Here is a 19,378-nt window from a genome sequence, read left to right as displayed (position 1 = left end):
TCTCGTATAGTTTAGCACGTAATAAAAAAAAGGATAGGTTAAGTTATATCACGTAAGATCGTAGCATTCGTACCAAGTACGAGTGGGAAAAAAGGGAAATTTTACTAAAACATCGCTAAACGCTAAAACATCGACAAAAATTGTCAAAATATGTCAAAAACTGATTTTTAATTGATAAAAAAGGGGCTAAAAAAGAGCTCGTACCAAGTACTGCGTTGAAGCGCCTAACTTACACTACTTGGGACATATATTGATATTGTAAAATCTATATTATATACTATATTCATGTACATTTTCATTTACACATGTGTAGAAAGAGATATAACATAGTGCATTTCGAATTACTGAGACTCAGGATCAAATTTCTTTTTGACTTTCTCTGCCTTCCCCGACACCCGACACCCGAAGTAGGAACATCACTTTTTAACATCCAACAAAAATCTGCCATCATGAAAACATTCCATCGTCCCTGGTATATCCGTTCCATCTCTGCTATGTCCTTGTGAAATCTTTCCCCGTGCTCCTCGCTGAAGTGTCCGAGATTACTCGGAAAGAAATCTATATGTGAGTTAAGGAAATGCATTTTACAACCAAGTTTACATAAATTCGTTAGCAAATTTTTCACAAAATGTTTATAGTTAACGTGTTTTTCATTGCCCAGAAAATGGGCAACCACCATTTTGAAACTTACCCAGGCATCCCTTTTCGTAGCAGTCATTATTTCTTCAAAATCTGCATCCAACATCAGTTTCCGTATCTGAGGGCCAACAAAAATACCCTCTTTGAGCTTACCTTCAGTGGCGGATGGAAATTTCCTGGCAATGTATTTAAAGCATTCGCCGTCTTTGTCTAACGCTTTCACAAACTGTTTCATTATCCCTAACTTAATATGCAACGGAGGAAGCAGTATTTTAGACGAGTGAATTAATTGCCGTTGTGTCACATTCTTCTTTCCTGGAGAGAGAGATTCTCTACTTGGCCACGTTTTCACTTTCCAATGATTCTCCCTGACCCGACTGTCCCATTCGCACAAGAAGCAGGGGAGTTTTGTGTTCCCAGCGTGAAGACCCAACAACAATGCTATCACTTTGAAATCTCCACAGACAGACTAACCATGTTCTTCATATTTCACATTCAGTAGCATGAACCTCAAAGTTTCACAAGTTTCCTTAAGCGACACAGAATATGCAACTGGAATCGATGGGAACACATTACAGTTATTTAACAGAACTCCCTTCAGACTAGTCTCTGATGCATTAATGAAAAGTCTCCATTCACTTACATTGTAAGAAATACAATACAATTCTATGACTTTCCTTATGTTGTTACAATAAACAAGGTTTTCGTCTTCAGTAAAGTATGGGAGTAGCTCTGTCTCTCGATGCCTGTACCATGAGAAATGTGTTCCTGGAAACAACAGGTTTTTCTTACTCAGTCGGGAACCAAGAAGTTGGGCATTATCCTTTGGTAAATTTAGGTCTCTTACGAGATCATTCAGTTCATGTTGTGTGAAAGGTTGCGGAGTGCCTGTACTTGTACCAGGACAGAAATCGTCACTGTCATCATAGTGTGCACGTTCAACTTCAGTGTCACTTGAAGTGCTACAATTATCACTACTCGTACGTGGTACACGTACAGGTACATCTGGCCCATGAGGCACGGGCATAATGGCCGATTGTATGTTGTTGGGATAGCTTACATTGCTCTTGTTCTTAGCACTGAAACCGCTAACATCTATAGCAGAGAAATAGCAGTCATGAATGTGATTTTTTGGTTCCCGCCATACTATTGGTATTCCAAATGGCAATGCTTTCCTCTTGCAACACTTCCACAATCGCAAAGCTTATACACATGTTTTGCAAACTTCATGCGGGGCCCAGTTTTTGTCCTGATCACCTACTTTAACACCAAAATATTCGTGGTAAGCAGACCTCACAAAAGTGGTGATACGTTGTCTTCGCCTCTTCACCACATAGCTTCCAGAAATGTAACAGAATACATGGGGCGAGTTCAAACACTTCCTGGACGTCGACGACATTGTCTCTCGCCACAACACAGCACGAACTATCGACAATGACGAAAACTTTATCAAATATTTTGCATTCCCTACTGCTATTTACATATATAATATCTACAATACACTTAACAAAGGTTTTCGGATGACGTAATCTTATACACGGTAAATAAATTAAAAACTGTACTATTTGCATTAGTTGGTATCGAATAACAAAACTTAGAAACAAATTTATTGAATCATTTATTGTTACTAGGCGTCTTCAGCAATTGTGTTAATCATATAATGTAATAAGAGGTGCATGCCATATATCGGGAATATTATTAACTTATAATGTCTGATGAGGAATTATAATTTATACAACAATGAAGATTTCGAAATAACTGAGGGTGATACAACAACAACAAGTTCACTTCTGAAATCAGCATCAAATGTAGTTCCAGAAACCACAATTAGTTTCCAAACATCAGAACCCATTTCGACCAGTGTAACCTATGTTTATTTTGATAGGAGATCAAAAAGAACATGGAGCCGATGCTAACGCAAAAAACCTCATGTTTCTACGATGATCCTATCGAAAGTTACGAGCGATCAAAGTTTGGGGGTGTGTGCAAACATCCCTTGCCCTTGAACTCAGGACCACCAATCTTGGCATACATACTCTACATCACCAAAGTCGACAAGGGGTAGTGTTTGGGGAGTTTTTTCGATTTATTTTCGCTCTATCTCTCACCTTTTTCGAGATATTTGCAATTTCTAATGCTCGACTTGGAAAATTTTTGACAGAGGGTTCAACCAAGATAAGCTATGTTTATTTTGTTAGGAGCCGATGCTAACGCATGACTCTACGATGATCCTATCGATAAAAAAAATTTCGGCAATTGGCCCACCCTGGACCACTAGGAAAATTTTCGACAGAGGGGTCAAATATGGAACCATGATGTTCATTTTGTTAGGAGCCGATGCTAAAGCGGGCCTCTACGATGTACCTCTCAAATATATATATATATATATATATATATATATATATATATATATATATATATTAATTGTCAAACTTGCTATACGTACTCTACATCCCAAAAATTGACAAGGTGGTCAACGGGGGAGATTTCTCGAATTATTTTTTCGCTATCTCTTGCCGTTTTCGAGATATTCGCAATTTTAGCTCTGGGCTTGGAAAATTTTTCAGAGCCTACATATTTTTTTTCTGAATTTCCAATCAGGGTGCATGCCAATGCAACCTTCGAACTTATGAACGACCCTTGACCTCCAAAATTTCGTACCCGCATCACCAAAATCGACAAGTGGGTTAACGGGGGAGATTTTTCGATTTATTTTCACCGTTTTGGAGATATTCGCTGGACTTGTAAAATTTTCAGAGGTTGCGGGTGTACCCCCTCCCCTCTTCCGGTCAGGGATGACAGAGTCATCTAGGAGCATCTATCGCATGTAATGTGATGCGTTGCACATTGTTACGTAATGTGATACCTCATATCTATTGCACAATGTTATAATAAAATTCAATAAATGTTTATGTTGATCTGTTCTCCGAATACGAGAAAGCCGATGGTACAATGAATTTGTTTTACCATCGAACGAAAAACCAGGTTTTATTTTTGGCAGACATTAAAAATATGAACGAGTTCGATTCTAATATTACCAATGAATTGATTAGGAAACAGAATGAATTCGAGGCTAAGGGATCAGGTTGGTCTCTATGCGGAAGTCCTCACACGTTAATCTCTTATTTGAACAAATTTACGCCTTTTTCTGTTTCGAGCTACGTTCCACTTCCGGTAGAAATTCAGCATAAGAGAGCCGTGCTGAACATTCATTACACCGACAATAAGTTTTTTATGTGGTGCGTTTTAGAGGCACTTCACCCGGTTCATTGGATAGATCATACGCAACGGGTTACTCACTATGAGAAATATATCGATGAGATTGAATATGCTATGGCAGGCATCGAATACCCTGTAGCTATTTCTGACATAACAAAGTTTGAAAACAGGGCTGGAAACAATTAGCTATAAATGTTTATTCATATACTTCAGTTAAGCATTTCGTACATCTCGTACATTCCAGCCGTGGAAATCAATCTGCTTCTAATTGCTGACGATGACTAGTTTTATTAATGTCTCATTCGTTCAATGTCACGGTTGGTGAGAATTCAAACAACCAAGTATGAACACAACATCGAGGTCTGTCCAAGGTGCTTGACCACGTTCGACGATCGAAAACGAGGCGACTGAAGAAAATACACCGGATGTAAAATTGCTGCTCAATAACTTGCCGAACATAAAGTCTATTGCGGTGTAAACAGACCGGCTCGCATGCTGATGCCCAAAGCGAATGAAGTGGAAGAATTTAAAATGCTCAAGACCTTGTTGGAACATCCTTTCATCATCGTTGCAGATTTTGAGTCCTTCCTCAAACATCTTTCGTACTGTAATCCAGATCCAGAATTTTCTTCCACAACACCGTACCAGCTTCATGAACTAAATAGTATACATAACAGGATAAAATATATGAACCATACACATACCGTTGACCGGACGCAATCGAACGTTTCCTGGAAAAGATGGTCGAAGAGGTTGGGAGAATTGGTACAGTGTTGATTAAATCAAAATCGATTCTTCCGTTATCTGCTACCGAATTGCAAAATCACAATGCAACTGTTGTCTGTCCGGTCTGCAATTCAGGTTTCACGGTTGATAACAGAAAATTATTTCATCATAATCATTTCAGTAGTATAAAATATACTATTACTGGAACACAAAAGTATGACCCCCCTCAGATTGGTTTGGCTGAACTTAAAACTTTGTCAAGATGCTTATATAAGCTTATTGCCTACAGTGTGTTACTCTGTGGAATCCAAGAATTTAGTAACATAGCCCTCGTGGATTTCCCGTGAAAAGTATGACCCCCCTCAGTTTGATTTGGCTACACGTACAAAAGCTGCATCTGTCAGATTGTTATCCATATGATCGTGAATAATATGGCTCTCTTGACATTGTTTTGGCTACACTTAAAACTAAGCCAAGATGCTCATATGGGCTTATTGCCTAAGGATAATACTCTGTCAAATGTAATCTTATTAGCTACATCTACACTCACACCCACCCACACCTACACCCAGACCCACACACATCTACTTCCGGTCTACTTGCGGTCCACTTCCGGTCTACTTCTGGTCTACTTTCGGTATACTTCAGGCCTTTTCCTGTCCACTTTCGGTCCAATTTCGGTCCACTTGCTGTCTACTTCCGGTCAACTTCCGGTTTATTTGACAGACAATTGTGTGTTTTTCCAGTTTCTATAAGTATGTAGTTTTATTAAGTATATAGTTTTTGATTTGAGCCCCAAATAATTATATATAAATACCAAAACCAAAAATGCCAAATCAGAAATATTATAATCAATGTGATAGGAATATATCTAGCCCTAATATGCTAAGCACCAACGTAATTGTGATCCTGAGAAAACTAAAATATGCTCAAAATGCCATAGAAAATTTAGCATGGCATACTTCAATAGGCATATATGTGCTTGTTCCGCACAACTATCTACATCGTCTTTACAGCCATCTACCTCATCTTCTGGTCTAAAAAGAAAGCTTGTTACATCTGATAATACTAGACCAACAAAGCAGCCTTGCAAAGCACCCATTGATTTTAGTTTTAATGGTCAACTAAGGAATTACCATTTCGTATCAGAACCAAAATGTGATGTTAAGAATTTTTTGAATAGTGTAAATTCTGATGTGCAGGCTATTCTAAACGCACAAAACGGCTCTTATAAGCTATTCCTCACACTGTATACTCAATATATGAAACCAAACAGTACAAAATTTACACAGCCGCACTTAACAAAAACTGTACCTGTATACTCAAATACAAACTTAGACGAAATACTAAGCAGGTTGATAGACCAATTGCTTTTCAAACATTCTGAGTTTGCTGCTAAAGAATCAGGATGGAGTCTTCGTGGATCTCCACACAGGATCTATGTTAATATTTCTGAATTCAGACCTCTACAAGGTTCTACATATCTGCCTTTACCTGACAATATCAAAAACAAAAAAGCCGTGGTTAACGTAGAAAATACCGACCAGAAATGCTTTTTGTGGTGTATTTTGGATGCTTTGTTTCCAGTTTTACATAATCCACAGCCAATAAGTCATTATAAAAAGCACGAACATGGTTTTGATGATTTTCTATGGATGGCTTAGAATATCCAATGTTTGTCCAGAATATCGATAAATTTGAAAAAGAGGCCAGAGATAGCAATGGCCGACCATTATCTATTAATGTGTTTTCTGCTGCTCGTAGCGATTGCTTGATAGAACCTCTTAGAATCAGCAAACGTGATGATGACTCTGCTGTCCCGATCGATCTGCTCTTAATTGATAGAGACGGTACATACCGTTACAATCTGATACGCAATCTTTAGGCGTTAGTCAGAAAACAACTAGCAAATGTAATACAATATACAAGTTGTATCGAAGATGTTTGACTGTATTTGATGGTCAAAAAATAGTAAATAGTGTTTATGAAGAAAATACCAAAATTGCTAAAAAAAAAACCAGTTGGTTGAACATTTAAAATACTGTGGCAACCATAAACCTGTTCAAATGGCTATGCCTAAACCAAACGAAAATGCCAAATTCAAAAAATTCGAAGTCTCGTTGCGGCACCAATCATATATAATCTGTGATTTTGAGTCAAATCTCAAACCGCTCGCATTCTGCAGCCCAGATCCCGCAGAGTCTTCAAGTACACCGTATCAGCTACATGAACCTTCTAGTTTTTGTTATGTGGTTGTACAACATGGTGTTATTAGTAAAGCACACTTATACATGGTCAAGATGCTATCAAAAAATGTGCACGTGAAAAAGAAAATGAGTGCCGTAGCATAGCCTATGATATATTATTAAAATCAAGACCTATGCTGCATTTAACAGAGGATCAGAACGAAGATTTCAACAATGTACATAGATGCTCGGTATGCAATTCTGGATTTTTGGACACAAATAACAAGGTTCATCATCATTGTCATACAAACGGCAAATATGAAAAGGCTCTGTGTAGTGGCAGTATTACTAAGATCCAGAGACCAAAATGTGTCCCGATATTTTGTCACGGGGCATCCAATTATGATTTTCATCACCTTTTCAGATACGAGGGGTTTGACAAGCAGGATTTAGATATTTTAGCAGAAAATGACGAACAATATATTGCTATTAGCAAGATAATCAATGTTAATGGTAAGCCTATACACTTAAGATTTCTAGATTCGTACAGATTTCTGTCGGCTAGCTTGGCTACTCTGGCTGGCCAATTATCTGTTGCCCAATTCAAAATCACATGTGACATGTTTACAAATTTGGACCTGAAATTGATTAGGCGTAAGGGTTTACACCTATACGACTATGTTACCGATTTTTCCAATTTTGACGAGTGTGCTCTGCCTCCGCAAGAAGAGTTCTACAGCAAACTCAGAACATCAGGAATTAGTGATGATGATTATTGCCATGCCCAGTTGATGTGGACCAACTTAAAATGCCATACGCTTCGTGATTATCATAAGAGTTACTTGATACTTGATGTGACGCTCTTAGTCGATGTACTTGAAGCATTTAGAACATCATCGATGCAAAATTATGAGCTGGACCCGGTCCATTTTTACAGTGCTACAGGCCTAGCATGGTCTGCCATTTTTCTGAAGAATAAAATGGAATTGGATCTGATCCAGGATCAGGACATGTATCTTTTCATCGAACATTGTATACGAGGGGGCATGGTTCAATGTTCTCAAAGATATGCCAGAGCCAACAACAAGTGTGTCCCGGTTTATGATTCTGCGCGAGCATCGAACTATATACTTTATGTGGATGCCAACGGCCAGTATGGTTATGCCATGATGAAAAACTGCCATAAGCAGGGCTTGAATGGGTCGAAGATTTCAATGTTGAGGATCTTCAAGACTTTGATGACAGTGACTATGGCCAGCTCTTAGAGGTCGATCTGGCAATTCCTGATAATTTGCACAGCCAGTTTTCTGATCTGCCGCCAATTGCTGAGTTCCAGTGTCCGCCAGGCTCTAAACATAAGAAGCTGATGATGACTCTAGAGCCAAAACAGGGTTATGGCATATACTACTACTAGAACCTCCAGTTCCTGATGCGTCATTGTGTTCAAGTGACCAAGGTTGGCAAGGTCTTGAGGTTCAAGCACTCAAGGTGGTTAAAGCAATACATTGATACAAACACCGAGCTTCGAACATGTGCGGTAACCCAATATGATAAGACCTTGTTCAAATTGATGGTTAATTCGGTGTATGGTAAGACCATAGAAAATGTCAGAAAACATACTGATGTCAAATTGGTTACTGGCCCCAGCCAGAGCAAAAAAATTGGTAGCAGAGCCCAATTTCCATTACAGAAGAATTTATGACTTAATCTGGCGCTTTTTAACATGAACAAAACAAAGATCAAGTTCGATAAGCCTATTTATGTAGATGTAATATTAGAATTGGCCAAATTACACTTGTTGGAGCTTTATTACGATGTCCTGAAGCCTTTTTATGGTGATCGTATAAGACTGATGTATATGGACACGGATAGCTTGATCCTTGATATTCAGACAGAAGATGTCTATCAAGATATAGCAGACCCTGCATTGCTTGACTATTTCGATACTATCGAATTGCCTGGCCATCTGAATATTCAACCCCACAAAAAAGGTGATTGGCAAGTTAAAAGACGAGACACTTGGCGATGTTATTGTAGGATTTGCTGAATTAAGAGCCAAGATTTACAGCTTTGAAACATCCAGTGGTGATGTCACCAAAAAAGCCAGGGGCATTGGTAGAGTAACTGTAGACAAAGAGCTCAAATTTGAAGATTACGAAGATTGTTTCAAATCGTGTAGTACAATCAGAACATCAGAATGTAGAATCAAGAGTGTGGATCACTTGTTGACTACACATATTGTAAGAAAAGTGGCTCTTTAGACAAATGACTATAAAAGATGTGTTTTATCATGTGGTATACATACTCTACAATGGGGTCATTGTTACTTGAAAAGTGGCAATGAATGCCCAATCACAGAGCATGGTTCGCAATAAATATACATGCCGATGAACTTATTTTGGTTAAAATACAGGCTATTATGGACCTGCCAACACCAGCACCCTGTTCTGATATACAATCTATGCTATCTAAACTAAGTGGTTTGTTAATTATTAATCTGAATAGCATACTTACAGATGTTGATGTTAATATAGTATTGTATTGTTAGTATAGTAAAATATTGTACATATTTAACAATAACTTAAACCACTATCAGTTACCTGAAGGTGGTCAATTACAATTTATTACAACCCCCGAGGGCAATGTCAAGGTTTAAGTAGGCAGAAATATTTACAGAATTAAGCAATCAAACATGGTTTCTGGCACTGTATATTCTGTCTCTGCCGGTGACTGTTAATTTATTGAGGTCCTGGGACACTGACATGCTTATACCTCTTTTTACAGAATTAAGATTCAGATACTCTATAATAAAAAACCGCTAAAAACACATTACCTAACAATATATTTGGCCATACAAGGCATGAAGATCAGAGCGATGAGATTCTGATGCCTGACGTATGAGTCAAAATATTAAGAAGTGATTTACAAGTTCTACAAACCACACTCATTGGCAGTCTTCAACTAAAGATTACCAATTTGCAATCACAATGCATGGACCCTCTTCTTAAAATCGACTCAGAACTCAAATTGTTGCTCCAGAAATAAACTGACTTGGCTACACACGATAATCTTCAGAGTTTAGAGGAGGCCATAGCAGCTCTTCAAACCAAATTTACGACTCAGGCTACAAACTCTGAGCAATTGAAACAGCAACTAGAAGAGTAGATTGGTAGTGTCCAGACACAGCTCCAAACAATTGTCAAAAGCATGAAGTCCCAAGATGATTTCGATCTAGTGATTTCTATTTTAAAAGAACAGATTCAATCACTACAGATTCATTATCAGGACCCCCTGAACAATGCCATAGCCGAGGTCAAAAAAAATCGAGACAATCGAAAACTTTATGAACAACCTACCATCTTCCTATGCTCTAAGTGCCATCACTCGTAGTATTGCCAACATCAAGCTGCAACTAGAGACATACGAAGATTTTTGAAAAATCAGAGTACCATAACCCATCTTGAGGGTACCATAGCAGCAGTACAAAGCAATCTGACAAATGTATAAGAAACTCTGGAGTCCCGTTGACCCTTGCCAGTGTCCAGCAACAGATTACCAAACTTGAAAACTTTAATACCGATTCGGAGCTATCCCATTTCCATCACTTGATCGATGATATTCAAACAGAACTTGAAACTTTTGCAACAATCAACACCTACTCAGGCAGACATAGCCATGCTCCAAGATGCTATGCGTAGTGTAGCTGATGCTACTGAATTAAATGATGTAAAGTTGGCCCTTAAGTCTCTGCAGAATACTGTGGCCAATCTGCCTACATCACAGGAACTTAAAAAAAATATTAAAAGAGCCGTACATCGCATACTGAAATCTCAAGACATCAAGAATATTCAGGTAGAGATCAAACAGCTTACTCAGACAGTGGCTACCCTTCCAACCAATCAGCATATTAACGAACTGCATGCTCTGTTTGAGGATATCAGAACCTTGGTCCATGATCTTACAGCCCAAAGTTCAAAATTGGCTGTTGTTGAATATCTACAGCAAATTGTAGCCAACATCAAGCAACAGCTAGGGACCATGGAATCCAACCAAGCAAAAGCTCTGTCTGTTATTACCACGCAGCTTCAAGAGATTGTGCAACAATACAAGAAACTTGCTGTGGACATAATAATCAAACCAGGCCACGACGAGATTATTGGGACTGTCAACGAGCATTTTGAGTCTGTAATGTGTAGATTGCTTACAGCAAAAAATAAATAACTGGCCTAATCGAGACTCCTAAGCACACATTAATCCTTGAATTGTACACTGTCCCCAAAAAAGAATACGATTCACCGTTTACACCAGGTGGCAAACTGTATATGTTATCCTCTGCACAATTTTATTACCAGTTCCTCGTGAGGGGCACACTCAGACCGGCCAAGATCAAATACAGGTTAAAACCGCAGGCTCACTACTACCCTACCTTGTCGATAACTAATGCTGACAACATACCAAAGATCACCAGTGTGGAGTTAGAGGACTTTACAGACCCCGATACACTAAAAACAGCCTATGCTGAAGAAGGTGGTTCTCTCGAGTTTAATATACAAATAAAGGACAAGTTGTATTTAGAAAATTCTGCGGTATCTGCTGCCGATCACCCCATAGTTGTAATATTCTTGTTTACGTCCAGTGTCTAGACAAACCATAGTTGACGAGCTACTCAGACCAGCCAGACGTAACTATAAGCGACTGCCAGTGGTCACAAAAGGCATAGACGAACTGTGGCAGGATGACTTGGTTGAGATGGCAAGCGGAGAGCTGAAAAACATACAGAAGATCAACAAGGGCTACAAGTAAAAACTTACTGTCATAGACACATTTTCGAAATATGCCTGGGCTGTGGCACTCAAAACCAAGACTGGAACATGTGTTCCAAAAGCCTTCAAGAAAATCATCAATCACATTGATGATCACCACGCTATCTACAAACAGATAACGGCAAATAATTCTATAATTTGGTGTTCCAACAATTTGATAAGAGCCAGTCAATTCGAAATTACTCAAGTTACAGCGATCTCAAAGCCTCTATTGTAGAGAGATTCAACAGAATCCTAAAAAGTCATATGTATAAACAATTTACGCTTCAAGGTAATAATAAATGGCTTACCATCCTACCAGAACTTGTAGATCGATATAACAATTCGGTCCATGCCACGATCAACATGAAGCCCTCTGAAGTAAAACATCTGACGAGCAGCAATTGATCAACACTGTTTACTATCCTAAATATCAACCAACAACCAGAAAAGCTAAATACAAGTTCGGTGTTCAAGTAAGGATCAGTAAATATAAACACATATTCGAAAAAGGCTTTAACAGAAACTGGAGCACTGAATTATTTACAATGGTTCAAGTTATACCTGGGACCCGTAACACACTTACAATAAAAGACCATCACGGTGAAATTCTCAATGGCCGATTCTACGAAGAAGAAATCAAAAAAACTAAACAGCCCGACACATATCTAATGGAAAAAGTCATCCGCAAAAATGGCAAGAAGCTACTGGACAAATGGCTAGGCCTCCCAGAAAACAGCTGGATCAAAGCAGACAAAGTGATACTATGAACACCTGGGATGTTATAAAGCGACTATCAGAGCACGAACAGCAGAATAAGAAATATGGCAACCTGCTACCTGATAATATTCGTTGTGTTATTGTTGGGCCGTCGTGTTGCGGTAAGACTACGCTACTGGTTGAAATTTTTTTTACTGGCACCTAACTGGTTACATTGGAAAAACAGGTACTTGTACGTCTTTTCTAAGAGCTTAGAACAATTAAAATATCAGCAGCTGATGAAGCTATACGATGGACTGGATATAGCAACTTTTGAATCGGATGTTAGTAGATATAATGATTCGTCGGTGAACATTTATTTGCTATTTATTAATTTTACCCTGATTTCAGATAATTTTCTAAGGGGGAAAGATCCAAAAAGTCTAATTGGTACCATTTTTATAGAATAAAAAATAATTATGTTTTTTTTATCAAAGCTCACTCATGGGGGACAAAATTTACTTTTGAGATTATATTAGTATATTTTAAGCATATATTTACAATTATTACATTTTTTAGAGAAATAGATATATTGATAGTGATTTTGAGTTCATTTACAATGCTGTATAGCACTGTAGAGTGCTGCGTATATAATTATTTCTTAAATGTGTGTATATTCTAAGTTATGAGCACTGCAGTGCTATGTAGAGTATGTGAAATTATTTTTTTAAATGTATAATGTGTTCTGATTAGTTTTTTACGTCTGAAAATGTACATGTGTGTTGCTGTAATAGCACTGTACAGTGATGCGTATAATTCTTAAATGTGTGTATATTTTAAGCATATATTTACAATTATTATATTTTAAAGAGAATAGATATATTGATAGTGATTTTGAGTTATTTTACAATGCTGTAATAGAACTGTACAGTGCTGCGTATATAATTATTTTATAAATGTGTGTATATTCTAAGTTATGAGTACTGCAGTGCTGCGTATATAATTACTTCTTAAATGTGTGTATATTCTAATTTATGAGTACTGCAGTGCTGCGTATATAATTATTTCTTAAGTGTGTGTATATTATAAGTGATGAGTACTGCAGTGCTGCGTTTATAAAAATTTCTTAAATGAATGTATATTCTAAGTTATGAGTACTGCAGTGCTGCGTATATAATTATTTCTTAAATGTGTGTATATTCTAAGTTATGAATACTGCAGTGCTGCGTATATAACTGTTTCTTAAATGTGTGTATATTCTAAGTTATGTGCGATGCAGTGCTGCGTATATAATTATTTTCTAAATGTGTGTATATAGTAAGTTATGTGTGCTGCAGTGCTGCGTATATAATTATTTATTTAATGTGTGTGTATTCTAATTTATGTGTGCTGCAGTGCTATGTAAAGTATGTAAAATTGTGAAGGAAGCGAGTCACTGAAGCCCTGTACTGCCTCTATATATATATTTTTAAGACATATCTTTTAGTTATAGCAAGCATGTCTGTTCACTACCCGCTGCCACAACAAAATACCCGAGTATTCTCATGTGATCCCTTTTATACCTTACGAATGCAAAATAAATACAAACGGGGAAACCCCTGTTTTAAAAAAGTCACCTATTGATCAAAGATGACATCATGAAGAGCGTTGCAACTTGCTTCTGAAGGAAGCGAGTCACTGAAGCCCTGAACTGTGCCTCTATATATATATTTTTACACATATATTTTAGTTATTGCAAGCATGTCGGTTCACTACCCCCTGCTAGAACAAAATATCCGAGTATTCTCATGCAATCACTTTTATACTTTAGGAATGCAATAAAAATAAAAAACGGGGAAACCACGGTTTAAAAAAACTCACCTATTGATCAAAGATGACATGATGAAGGGCGTTGAATTCATACGCATTTATCACTCAATGTTGTACAAGCTTCTAACGTACGTCAATACATTCCCTTACTAAGGTCGACTAACTTGCGGCATGTGCCATTATTTTTATATTCTAATGAATACTCGTCGCAGGAAATAGAGCATTGTTCGTGTGTGACGTGCAAAAATATAATTTTGAGCACTGGGGAATGTGTAGACATGAAAAGAATTATTACTCTTTCCCATTCATAACATGAGAGGTAGTATATGAATGGATTCCCCCTCCCCCATTTTCCCCCTTTTGATTCTTTTCCTCTGAATATTTTCCAAAATTATTAAAAAGTCTTTATCTCGAGAAACAAGCGACATAGAAAGGTGCTGTTTTGTACGTTCGTTTTGATTTGACGTTCTCTTTAATTTGAGGCCAAACTCGATAATAAAATACCCGAAAGGAAATAATGCCTATGAATGTATTTGGTTTTAAAAATATTAATTCAATAGAGAGAACTCCAGTAAATATGGAAGTTATTACAGATATTTTTCGTAAACTAAGAGGTCTGGTCATCATCCATCTTAATAGTATTTGGTACCAAGTGGATGAGGATACGGGTAAACAATTACATGTATTCAACAATAACCAAACATCATATGAAACCCCTTTGACAGGGAAAGTTCAAATAAGTATCTCTCCACCCAATTTAGCAGTTGTACACATAGGTTGAAATTTGTACAGGATTAAACACAATAATATGATTCCCAACACAATATATGATGTGGATGCAGGTGATTTTCTGTATGCTGAAATAATTAGCGATTATGATAAGCTGATTCCCTTCTTTATCGAAATAAGAATAATTTATCTCCTTATAAATATATAAATACCGAATCAAAAACAAAAATAAATAATTAAAAATAAAACATAAATAAATGAACAAAACAAAATGGACATATTTGGAAACAGAAGAAGGCAGGAAATACCAGATAATTCCAGCGACATTGCCAGATTAGACGAACGTCTTAAGAAACTTAAATCTGATTTATAAATATTACAAAATTCTTTGAATGTAAGCCTACACGCTGAAATTACCAATCTACAGTCTGAATTAATTAATCCCATAGTAAAAATTGATGGGAACTCAAGTTTTTACTTCAAAAATATACTAACTTGGCATCTCTCGATAAGGTTGAAAATTTAAAAGAGAATTTAGCTAAATTAAAAAATGATCTTGAGAAATTCCGTCAAATTCAAACAATTACCTCGGAACATATAAAGCAAGAACTAAATAACCAAGCGAATACTATTCGTACCGAACTACTTTCCAGAAATGAAACTATCAACATTCAAGAGCAATATGAACTGCTTAATGCAAGTATTCTTGAATTACGGGACCAATTTTTATCTTTTGAAATTCCCTCACTGGAAAATATTAAATCCGAACTGCAAACGGACCAATTACATGCAGTCATAACACAAGTTCAATCCAAACTACAAACATTATAAGACTTTATCAATAATTTACCTTCATCTTCCGAATTAAATGCCATTGCTCGCAGTGTTGCTAGTATCAAATTGCAATTAGAAACTTATGAAGATTTTGGAAAGATACAGGGTACCATAGCTCATATTGAAGATACTTTGACAACCATGAGAAACGAATTGACGAATGTACAGGAAACTCTGAAATTTAAGTTGCCAAGCATAACCGAATCTTTAAATGTAATTCAACGACAGATTACAAAATTAGAGAATCTCAACACTGAATCACAACTATCTCATTTTCACCATCTCATAGACGACATACAGAACAAATTGCAAACATTGCAACAGTCTACCCCTACACAAGATGACATACAGCAACTTAAAAATGCCTTAACCAGTGTAGCATCTGCTACAGAATTAGATGTAGTTAAGCAAGCTTTAACCTAACTTCAAAACATAGTATCGAATTTACCAACTTCCCAGGAGATGAGATCTGTAAAAAGAGCAGTAAATAGAATATTGATGTAGGAGGACATTAACAATATCCAAGTCGAAATTGCTATAATTCAAGAAACTATTGCTACTTTGCCTACAAATCAGATTGTGAATGAATGACAAGCATTGTTTGTACAAATCAAAAGGCAGGTATTCGATCATACAAACCAGAGCACTAAATTTAAAATTGTAGAAAGTTTACTTACTGGAGATTACTTCCAAGATTAGAGAAAAAAATCCTAATTTCGAAAAAGTCAGGAATCGGCTTTATGAGGTTTCACATCAGAACTTCACGATCTCAAAGAACAATTTAAACAATTGCATGCCGATTTAAAAATCAAACCCAGCTACGATGAAGTGGTACGCACCATACACGAATATCAAGAAACGGTATTAAGCAGATTAGACGATCTCGAATTACGTCAATTTTTCACTGTTGAGATAGTTAGATTGAGAGTGTACAAAATGTACGAGGGCATTTGAATTATATTAATGCAGGAAATGTTTACAAAATGTACCCTTACAGTCAGTCTCATGAATTTTTCCTTGATGGCGAAATTCATTTTTTAAATTTGGTTATGTAAACAAAGGAAAGCATGTGGAAGTACCAAATTTCACCATTCAAAGAAAGAATGGTGTGTACAGAGCACTACAGATTCCAATTGCATATTGGGATGAATCTGCAAATAAATATAAAATACATGAGGATCAAAAATTATCTGTTTTCCCTGTGCAAGATAATGAGAAACTATTATTTGAAGTGAAACAATTATACCCCAAGGATAATTCATTTTATGTCATATTTTCTTATAAAATCCGATGTCAAGGCAAGATATAGTTAATGAATTACACAGACCAGCTCGTCGTAACAACAAACTACTGAGTGTGGTAAAGAAATGTGTAAACGATTTGTTTCAGGTTGATCTGATGGAGATGAGTCCCCCCAGGGGTACTTCAAAAAAATTGGATAAAATAAATCATGGTTACAAATATATGCTTACAGTTATTGATACCTTTAGCAAATATGCATGGACTGTTTCCCAAAAATCCAAGACTAGTACTTGTGTTACCGAGTCTTTTAAGTCGATATTTTGTGAGGGAAGGATACCAAAATATTTACAGACAGATAGAGGGAAAGAATTTCCCAAGTTAATGCAACAACATACTATTAAACATTATTCTACATACAGTGATCTGAAAGCTAGTATAGTGGAACGATTCAACAGAACATTAAAAAATCGCATGTGGAGAACATTTACTCTACAGGGCAATTATAAGTGGGTGCAAATTTTACCCGAGCTAGTTCATGATTATAGCAATACAGTACACAGTACTATTCACTTGAAATCTGCCGAGGTAACCAAATCTGATGAGCAACGATTGATTTCTACTGTTTATTGTCAAAAATATAAATATACTACCAAGAAGCCAAAGTTTAAAATAGGGGATAAGGTAAGGGTCGGTAAACATAAACAGTTATTCGAGCAGGGTTTTACTAAAAATTGGAGTACGGAGTTATTCTCAGTAGTACAAGTTCAACCAGGGAATAGAAATACATATATCATCAAGGATAATCATAACAAAATATTGAAAGGGAGATTCTATGAAGATTAACTTAGTAAAACAAAATATCCAGATACATATCTAATCGAAAAAATATTGAAGAAAAAAGATAATATATTGTATGTGAAATGGTTAGGTCTGCCAGACAAAAGTTGGATAGAAGCAAACCAGGTGATTTTTTGACACCAACATGGAATGTGGTACAGCGTTTACCAGATGTAGTAGAAACTAATAAAAAAAAGTGGCGAGTTGTTGCCTGATAACTTAAGATGTCTCATTGCAGGCCCATCAGGTTCTGGAAAAAACACTTTGCTGGATGATAATTTCTTGCTTGCCCCCAATTGGCTAGATTGAAAAAATAGACACTTGTATGTATTCTCAAAGAGTTTAGAACAACCGAAATACCAACAACTGAGGAGGCTGTACGAGGGACGGCATAGCTACATTTTCATCAACAATAAAATCTTCGACCAATGTTTGAAAAATTCTGTTGTGGTGTTCGATGATGTTATTCTGGAAAATCAGAATGAAATTAGAGTTTTTTTTTACACAGGGTCGTCACAAAGAAATAGACAGCTTTTACTTAGCTTAAAATTCCAAAATTCCTCAACAATTACTACGAGATAATACAAACTTAATCTGTTTGTTTCGTCAAGATTATACTACTTTGAAACATGTATACGATGATTATGTGGGAGGAGACTTAAATTACAACCAGTTTTCAAAATTCGGTTCATCTTGTTGGAACAGCGACGATTTTGGATTTGTTACTATCGACATGACTCGAAAACATAACAATGGTAAATTCAGAAATAAAATCAACGACTATTTAAACGTTGAAACGACATAAAATAACCATTAATAAAAAAAAAAATATGACAAAACATAAAATAGAAGGTAAAGGTAAAGTGCTCCCCTGTGCATAGCACCACGCCATGAAGGCGTATAGGGGTGTGGGGGTAACGCCCCACACTTTCTTGATCCGATCGTGAGTGGGGGTGATGTGATCAGCATCACGCCCCTGACCGCCTTTATGCCCCAGGGTTTCCCCAGGTACCCATGTTATTCGACGCTGGGTGGGCGCCGGGGTAGCTTCCAACGTTAGAAAAGTTCCAGGATATGAACCGGCCGGGGATCGAACCCGGGACCTTTAGCATGGTAGGCAGACGCATTACCGACTGAGCCACCGCGGTTCAGAAGATAATTCGAAGTTACGAGAGTACTTGTCCAAACGTTTCAAAGGTTGGAAATCAGATAATCGAGGTTATGAACAACACAGGCGTCAAGACCAACCTATTATCGATGCAATTAGTGTCTTGGAAAGAGATTAAAGGTGTGACAGAACAAAATAAAAATCTCATCAATGAATTGGTACCTTTTACTGCTAAAAATGATGCAGAGTTCCCTTCTACGCCATTATCCAGCAACCACACTCCTCTGATATTTAAGGAACTACCTACTAAAGCAGCTTTAGAAGAAGCAGAGAAAATCGAGTTAGGTCCCCTGGCAAGGGATTATTTGAGTACAGGAAAATTCGAAAAAATGAGGTGTTTGGGTTGTATCCAACTATGGAGCATAATGAAGTTGTGGAATTGAAAATTTGTAAATCTAAAGTTACATTCGAAGGGGATAACATAAAAATTAATTTGGGTAGGAGAAACAGCTGGTCCAGATATCCTGGGACCGTAGGGCTATGGAGCT

At 37.0% G+C, this 19,378-nt stretch overlaps 1 non-coding gene across 1 annotated transcript; it reads right to left on the bottom strand.

Moving 5' to 3' along the window:
* Positions 1-18,797: 18,797 nt before the first annotated feature.
* Positions 18,798-18,872, bottom strand: TRNAG-ACC (transfer RNA glycine (anticodon ACC)). Its single transcript has one exon. It is a non-coding gene; the product is annotated as a tRNA-Gly (tRNA).
* Between the last annotated feature and the right edge of the window lie 506 nt (positions 18,873-19,378).

Source organism: Lepisma saccharinum, chromosome 9 (assembly GCF_977018435.1).
Source record: "Lepisma saccharinum chromosome 9, izLepSacc3.1, whole genome shotgun sequence".
Taxonomy (NCBI): Eukaryota; Metazoa; Arthropoda; class Insecta; order Zygentoma; family Lepismatidae; genus Lepisma; species Lepisma saccharinum.
The sequence above is the reverse complement of the archived record's forward strand: the minus strand, read 5'-3'. Positions and strand labels throughout refer to the sequence as shown.